This window comes from Nansenia antarctica, assembly GCF_963989245.1.
Source record: "Nansenia antarctica genome assembly, chromosome: 16".
In the NCBI taxonomy this organism is placed as follows: Eukaryota; Metazoa; Chordata; class Actinopteri; order Argentiniformes; family Microstomatidae; genus Nansenia; species Nansenia antarctica.
This window is the reverse complement of record NC_137686.1, coordinates 15,277,782-15,286,855: the sequence shown is the minus strand read 5'-3', so window position 1 is coordinate 15,286,855 and position 9,074 is coordinate 15,277,782. Positions and strand designations below refer to the sequence as shown.

The 9,074-nt window shown below is 43.7% G+C and overlaps 1 pseudogene across 1 annotated transcript; it reads left to right on the top strand.

Moving 5' to 3' along the window:
* Window positions 1–1,632: 1,632 nt before the first annotated feature.
* LOC308171507 (Fanconi anemia core complex-associated protein 24-like) lies at window positions 1,633–2,967 on the top strand (annotated as a pseudogene). Its single transcript has 4 exons — window positions 1,633–1,735; window positions 2,182–2,323; window positions 2,449–2,604; window positions 2,725–2,967. The product of its transcript is annotated as a Fanconi anemia core complex-associated protein 24-like (transcript).
* Window positions 2,968–9,074: the final 6,107 nt, after the last annotated feature.

The window sequence follows — 9,074 nt, the reverse complement described above, 5'->3', positions numbered from 1 at the left end:
GATAGAAGAGGTTCATCTTCACCTGCAGGTCTTCATACGCTTTTGGACTCTCTGGTTCGATCCCTGGTCCCTTCATGATCCGGCCCCAGAGACAGAACGGATTCTCAGCCTTCGATAGAGAGCATGTCAAGTCAACTATACAGGTTAGGTCTCAAAGATGCAAGGTAACAATATGGTATGGGGGAGGCGGTAGCCTAGTGGTTAGAGAGGCCGGCTAGCAATCGAAAGGTCACTGGTTCGATCCCCGCCTCATGAGGGAGCTGCATGTGCTCTTGAGCAAGGCACTTAATCCCTAATTGCTCCAGGGGAGCCGACTATTGCTGACCCTGTGCCTAGAGCAAAAAATACAAAATTCCAACAATTGATTGACAAGTTGATTGCATGGAAAATAAAACATTCATTCTTCTTCTAACAAGGTCAGAACTTGAACCGACATCAGCCACTATTAATACTACACATTTATGCAATGATGAAATAATTACCTTCAAAATGGATATGGGAAGCATCGTTCAAACCTCCAACAGCAGCTTGGCCCACTGCAAGTTAAAACACAGAACATCGCACGTGGCTGTATTCCATATCATTGAAACTTGCTTTATGAGCTTAGCTTCCACAACACAGCAACAAACTCAGCTTGGTGTGTTCTTCAAATATATAAGCTATATAATAACGGTTAAAATAGTTAGTTATAGTCGTGCATTTGATGATTTTGCTCAATAAAATAAGCACCTGCGGTTAGCCTGCTTAGCTAATGACTTCACGAGAAACGCAGTCTGGTAATAAACTAATATGGTAAACGGAGATTTTCTTGGCTAATTATAATTTCAGCTAACAGATATTCGCTTGCACATGCCTTTGAATCGTGATAGCTTAGCAATTTCACTAGTTTTGTACCTTCTTAAAGTTCGCTGAGCAACAAGTCCAACGGCACCTAACACAGACCTGACTGGATCACCTGCAATGTGATTGGTCAATCACAGACCTGACTGGAATGGAACCTGCAATGTGATTGGTCAATCACAGCGAGCTGCTACTTGCTGTAGCTAACCCGTTGCCACTGCTTCCCTGTCGACACTTGTATGAATTTCGTACCTGTTTTAGTTGAAGTGTAAGTAGAAGTGTATATGGATTAGTTTTCAACCAACGGAATTAGCTAACTGTCATCCACATCAGCAACGTGGTTATCGAAGTAGATCGGGTAGGTAACTGTGTAAAGTGCTCTACTGCCACCAGATGGCGGTATAGATGTATTCACTCCGCTGCCCACCAGATGGCGGTATAGATGTATTCCCTCCGCTGCCCACCAGATGGCGGTATACATGTATTCACGTCCGTCAGAAACTTCACTTTCAGTCCCTGCCGTTTTTCACCAAATGAATTAGGATATTAGAAATAGAATTACAAACCCTTAAAAGCAATAATTTAGATGTTTATTTCCATAGATAAGTTAAATATAATGTGTAGTTTCTTTATCCATATTAACTATTTCTATACTAAATGCTAAAAAACAAGTTTAACGTTGGCGCTTTTATGTTGAAGCGAGGAGGGAGGTGGACAGGCAGAGTCACGGAACACAGATGCAATTCTGGAGGCAAACTCATCCCAGGAAACTCGTCCTGTTCGTAATTCCAAATGGAGACAAAGAGGGCAGTGCTTGTCAATGCTGTCCCCCCTTATGGACACATCATTGCCAATGAGAAGTGGAGGGGCTCAGTACTCGTGCAAAGTTTGAAGGGTGAAGTTAAACTCGCTAAGCAACTCGCTAAGCAACCTAGTCAAAACGTGATACGACTGCATGGTACCTGCCTTCTCAACTCACCCATCAACTTTGAACTTTTGATGTTCAATCAATTGATTCTCAATTGACATCAGGTTAAATAAAAATAAATACAACTTCCCCCAGCAGTTCGGAGTAACGCAGGACACAACCAATCAAGGTGATGAAAAACACCTCAAATGATCATGTCCTTTTGATCCAAGTTAAACTGATGAGTGAGTTGGGAAGGTTGTCTGACTCGGTGGTAAAGTGCCATGGAGTCGGATAAGACAACAACTGTCTGATCTGTGGGTAGACAACACTACTCATTTGTTGAAGCACTTTTTTTAGCCTTTAAATTTTTTGGGTGGAGGACACAAATGACCCTGACAACACAAACGATAGAATAAGCCTTTATGGTGTAGCATGTATTGCAGGCTAAACTTCGAGAATGAGCTCGGCGTGGTTGACTTTCAACTGTCCAATAAAAGCTGTATCCTGTACGTCTCTGAGTGTGACATTGTGGCTGGAAATAACTACAAAAGAAAACTTGTTCGGTTTAGAAATGTAAGTTTAAATTCAATGTTGTGTTGTTTACTACTACTATTTTAAAGGTTTGTTTACACTCAGACTGCTTTTCATTAGTGGTGTTCTTATGATGTCTCTCTCATGTCTCTTGCCCTGTTTTGAAGGCCAACAGCAGTCTCCAGGGGATTGTGTTAGTGGAGAAGACCAGAATCAGTGAGCAGTACTTCCCTGCCATGCAGAAGTTTGTGGTGTTTGAACTCGGTCTGACACTGCTACCTGTTGGCAGTCAAACAGAAGCCTCCCAACTCATTTCTCAGATAGTAAGTCATACTCTTATTTTTTTTACCCCGTATAAGAAAACAAGTAAAGAGTAATAATCAATGACTTTCAGTGGCTGAATAATTGGTGATTTTGGTTACTTCCGCGGGTGTTTTCTGCAGGTGCATGGAGAGAGTAAAGAGAACCCGTTCCGCAGGAAGAGTGTGTCTCGGTTGTTGGACCCTGTGGTCCTGGCCCTGGTGCAGCAGATCCCGGGGGTGGGGAAGGTCAAAGCCATGGCTCTGCTCCAGAACTTCTCCAACGTCCACCAGCTGTGCAACGCTGGGACCCATGAACTAGAGCCCCTGGTGGGCCAGGCTGCAGCCCAGCACACCCACAACTTCTTCCACAATCCGTTGGTTTGATTTTACGGTACAGGCAAGTGTCAATGCTGTTAAAGAGGACCCAAAAGTTGGGAGTTGTTGAAGGTCTGAAAGGAATAGCGATTGTGATGTTTAAAATGTTACATTACAACAAGCTGTGTTTAAGTTCTTCCTAAATATATATGCCGTTTAGCTGACGCTTTTATCCAAAGCGACTTACATTGCGGTGAGTGCATACATTTTCAGTATATAATATATACGTACCATATTATGGTCCCAAAGGGGAATTGAACCCACAACATAAGCGTTGTTAGCGCCATTCTCTACCAACTGAGCTACTGAGGGCCACAAATGAGATGTACAAAGATTACATGCTGTTCATGAGTTGGAAGAAATCCAATAGATCCATATCATGGCCTATAAGTCTGTCTAGTGTAGACTTTGGAGAGGTACACAGGATCAGTTGCTAACCACTAGATAGAGTAGAAGAGGCTTTTCCTGGTAAAGGACTATTAAGTACATTTTCACTGCCTGGGATTCAAACAGCAGATCCTTCTAAATCCATTCCATTTGCACTAAAGCATTTTGTCAGTGAAGGAACACTTTCTTGGCAGCCTGTTAAAGCATTTTGTCAGTGAAGGAACACTTTCTTGGCAGCCTGTTGAAGTCCCCTGTTCCCCCCAACCACAGTCAGGACTGCCTTTTATACCAGTGTGACCTGGCTGCATGGAGTTTACCCTGGTAGTGACCTGTCTCTGTGACATCCCCTCCCCTCCACACTCAACACAACAGACAGTGATAATGGCATGCTGGCCAAGTATGAATTGACTACATGAACTCTCATGGGGTGAGGGAATGTTTAGACATCATTCTCACCTTGCCTATTCGGTTGTTAAGTCGTGACGTGTTTCCGGGTCCAAAGTTCTGGTTTGGACCCGGAAATTGCTAAACGTCACGTTTGACGTCAGACTTAACAACCGAATTGTTACAAACTGTAGGGTGAACGGGATGAGACCTCAGACGTGCTGACTTGACTCCTTTGGGATTAGTGTTTACATTTGAGGGGACAGTCTTCCCTGCTGTTGTCGTTTTGTTTTCATTTTGGAGGTACAGCGCATCAAAACCTTTGACCCTTGTGTGAACTTTCGCACTTGCACCATGATCTAATGGCTTCTTTGCAGTGAAAAGACACCGGATGGGGTTTTCTCTCGGCCTCTGACACTGTCCTTCTAACAGGATCAGCCTTCTACAGGCCTTCTAACAGGATCAGCTGAATCCAGGCCCTTTATTGTGTAGTCTGCCGTTAGCGAGAGAGGGGAAGAAAAGCCCTGGTGCGACTGCACAACTTGACTTCCTAAATTCCACACTAGGGTCCTTTAGAAGGGAAGGGAAGCATGAAGAAGGCCCTCTTTTGGATGCATGCACGGAGCACTCCTCTCTTTCGGATCCCATCCCAACAGTTCAAATGCGGCCGGCCTCTCCTCGGGAGGCTGTAGAGGTGTATCAATATAACATGACTGCCTGGGACTTGTTTATTTTAGATACAAGAGAAGTCAGAGGGCAGTGTTGTGTGATTGCGTGTATCTGACATGAAATATATGGTGAACCAAGAACATTTTGGCTAAACTGTTCTCACGTAAATTACTTTTTCCTTGTAAAGGAAATATATGCATTGTGTTGTTCAATGAAAAGTCTAAGCAATAAACTTTATTTCACACAATTTAAAGACCGCTCTTATCAGTTTGAATAGTTTTATATTTAAGTTGTGAAATGTCATGGGGCTGCAAACTACCTGCCGTTCAGGACATTTACTCGAGGTGCAAGAGGAAGGTGGTAAGATCATCAGAGACCCCAGCCACTCCCTGTTCTCTGTTGCCTTCTGGCAAAAGGTACCGGAGCATCCAGACCCGGTCCAACACGCTCCGGAACAGTTTCTATGCGCAGGCCATTAGAAATCGCAACTGATTCACCTCAACCGCCACTACCTCAACAATAGGTAAATGTGATTTGGTTTGATATGTATATGATATGTTGTATACTGTAGGCCTTACCCTATACAGCATGATGAAGCTCTTTATGAATCTCACACTATTGACAGACCTGTTTATTAAGTAATTTCTCATGAGGGCGACATCTATTCACAAGAAGTAGGAGAGTAACCTATCAAGCAAGTCTCAAAGGCATTCCAAAATCCCAATAACCGGTTGAAAGAAAAGAGAAAAACGACGCACTTCGAACAAATCCGATTGAGGGGGTCTAGTCCGACAGTGGGTCCTTCGAAAGCAGTGATGCTCAAGTAGTTGATGGCACGAGAGCAGGGTAGTTAGCATTCTACCCTGGACAGCGACAGATTGTTGCGCATGCGCACGCTATTCAGTGTGCATCAATGCCGTGTGTGAGTTCAAGAGAGGGGCTGTGTTCGGAATAGCGTACTAGCATACTACTCATACTAGATATGACGTAGATTTTGAGTATGTAGTACGTTCGAACTGTACAGTATGCGAGATTTGAGTATGCGAGAAATTTAGTAGGCGAGCAGTTATTTCCGGTAAAATTTAGGCTCCTATTTCCCAAAATGCATTTCGCGTCCAGAGTTGCAGAGTTGCGTCCAGGGTTGCCAGATGGGGCGGGTTACCGCCGAATGGGCTACTTGATTTTCCGGCTACACCGGAAGTTGTTATGCAAGTAGACGCACCCGGAAGTTCCGCAGCGCGACGTTAATGCAACAAGCCTATTACTCAGCACTTTGCATAGCAACCAAACAGCGAATTATTTGAGCCACATTGATGGAACCGACCGCAAGTTCAAATTAGCGCTCGGATCTGATTTAAACCTGGATCAGAGTTAATCGCCTTTCGTGGAATACCCTCCTGGTATATTTCCTAAGCTTCTGCCTAAGGTCAAGACAAAAAACGAAACAGAGATAATGGACGTGGTCTGTGTGCATGAATGGACAAATGTCCAAATATTTACTGCAGTTCTGTTCCAAACGTTATTTCCAGATAGTCATAGTTTGAATTACATGACTTAGCAGATCTCTGAAATGTTTCAGTTTACAAATATTTTTACTTTACAAATATGTTCCTATTTTCCAAACACACAACAATGCGAGTGTGTGGTTTCTTTCTCAGTCCCTGATGCAGATCCTAGACAAGCAGGAAAAGAGTGCAGTGACCCTGCAGTGGGCAGGCCCAGCAGAACTGAGCCCAAATAGAGTGAGCAGTGGAAGAAGAGGGGCAGAGGTGGAGAGGGAGGGGGGGGGGGGGGTGCTGCACAGTGCTGCACACTTGGGGCTGGGTAGAGGGGCGGACTAGGGACTGAAGTGAAGAGGGGAAGCTCAAACTAGAAGACAAGGCAACCAGTCCAAGGATAGAGAGGATAGAGGGACTACAGGTGAGTTGTCTGACTATTTGGTGATGTAGGACAGCCACCTGGTTCATACCTCAGCAAATCTGAAGAGGAAAAGAGTGATCCTTCTCAAGTTATGGGCTTTTTTGTCACCTTCCCCATATTCGGCCTGGTCTAATTTGGCTCTTTTCAGGGATTGGGGTAGTTCTAAAGAACAACCAAAAAAACATATTTTCCCCAAAAAATTTATTTGACAACAATCAAATTGGGAGACCCTAAAGATAAGAAAAATCATTGTTGTCATTTTGTTCTACCTCGGGTAGGGGTATCTCAAAATCTGAGGGCCCTTCCTGCTAGACTATAAAGCCCCTTTCACACATGTAATTTCCATGGAATCCCAAGCTGTGTCGACCGGGCATTTTCGCCGTTCACACGAGCCAAATGCCGGTAGATTCCTGTGTTGCTCCCTTTCACACATGTCGGCAATTCCCTGGTTGCGCGATCTACTTGAATCATTGCATTCAATACATGTATTCAACTGGATGCAGAACTGGAGCGGGAGGCCCGTGGGACTGCCATGTACCATAGGCCGATATATATCTGCCATATAATACCTCTGTTTTATATTGAAAAATATGATGATAAATACATGAGGGACGGAGGTATATGATATGGCAGGTGTGTGGCGGTCTCACGCGCCTGTCTCGTTCCAGCGAGTACAGGGTTCGAGTTATGTGGGAGCCAATGGGAGCTGAGCTCCCATAGAGATGGTCTGAGACTCTCTGAGCTCCCATGAAGGCAGTAAAATAAAAAATCTGTGGGGGTCGCTAATAATACATTACCACAACTATTATTTGATCAAAATGTCAATGTAATGAATATTATTTAATTTATATTATAAATATTGTAAAATAAACACGTTTTCCAAAAGAGCTACGCGCACCATTAATCTCCTGTGAATGACAGTAGGCCTTTGACTGCCTGCACTTCACCACCAAGACACCATGGGGCGCAGTAGAATATTGTGCAACAGCAAAAGGTTGATTAATCAGCTGTGCGGTAAACCGTTGGAACACACAGTGCACAGCTGATTAATCAATTAAACCAATAGAGTGAGACAGGATATGTGTGGTGGCCTGGGAAAACCCGTCGGATGTCGCTGGCGTTCGTTCGTGGCAAAGAGCATAGATGGAAATCGCGATTTTGGCGATTTTGATATTATGTGGTATTCTAGTACTTTGAACTCCATACTACATTATGGTGAATAAACATTTTAAGAAAACAAAAGAGAAAGTACTTATTTTGATAGTTTTTGTGGCGGGTAGTTTGCTAGCGAAACAACATCACGTTGAACGTGTCTCATTCTCAGTTAAGCAACGCACGCACACATGAGCGAAAGGAGAGACGATACTTCCACCTGTGTTATTGCCAGTTTACTGATGCTCACAATAAGCATAAAGTAATAAAATCTTAACTAGAAGACACACAAATGGATCTGTCCCTCGCATACCGACGAGGCGAGCAGACTACCACCGCATCACAAGCAGACAAACGAGACCGGCCGATCTGCATAGGCTCCTCCCCCGACCCGGAGGAGAAAGGGGAGGATTTCTCCCCTTTCACTTTTTTTGACATGCTACATTAAAATGCTCATAACTTTTAAAAATAAAGGACTATCTCAGTCATTCAGTTATGAATAGCTGAGAACTTCTAATTTATGGAAATATAAAAAAATGAAAATGTCAAAATGCCACCATGTGAAGGGTTTTCCCAGGCCACCACACATATGTTCATATACCAGTTGCCTTTCAGGAAGTAGTGAGATCGTGCACCTAGCCTATTATTGAGAAGCAAACATTCATTCATTAGCTATACAGGAGTATATACATACAGTAGCTACCATGCCGCCCAAAAAAAGGCCATTTTTTGACCCTCTCCTGTTCATCCAATCTTGGATAAAGAAAGGACATCGGACGTCAGCATCATGGGTTCCAGGACCGCGACCGCAGCCTACTGAAAACAGACCAAACAGGTCTATCTTGTCTCCGTAAAGGTAAGGTGGCTTTTACTTTTTACTAACCTAGTGTACATGTATTTTTCGCTCCTTCTGTATAGCAAAAATAACACAATTATTGGCCGAGATACATGTGTGACTATCGCTTTTATAGCTGTTGTTTCATGTGGGGCTGTTGATGTGGTGAAATGAGTAGCCTGCAGCTGTAGCGTCAGGATATGTTGGTATTTGAGGAGGAGGATGAGGATGAGGATGATGTTTCGGTACCGGTACCGTTTTTAAAGTATCGATTTGTCACCGGTATCGAATAAAACCCAAACTGTACCCAACCCTAACTATATGTTTACATGCCAACTAATTAGCTAATTCATTTCTGTCATTTAGAGCTGAGGGGAGCAACAGAGAGACGGACAACAGGACAGTAACAGAGAGACAACGGGAGAGGAGAGCAATAGAGACAGAACTGAATGCACTGAACTTTTTTTATTATTCTTTGCATTATTAACACTGTTGTGTTATTGTGTTATTAAAGTGTTTAAGTGTTTTATGGTAAAGCATTATGAGTGGTGTGTGTGCAGGGTGCTCGTGAGTTGTATATTTTGGGGAGGGGGAGGCTTGTGTATGGGGGCGGGGGGTCCTCACACAAAGGAGTAGCCTAGGGCCACTGACCACCTTAATCCGCTACTGCCTATAGCTAATTAAAACTTGTAAGTCCCATCGCTGTGTGGGCATGATTCGCGCGTGCATGAGAACATTTCGCACTGTTATTTTGGAGACCCCCACAGAG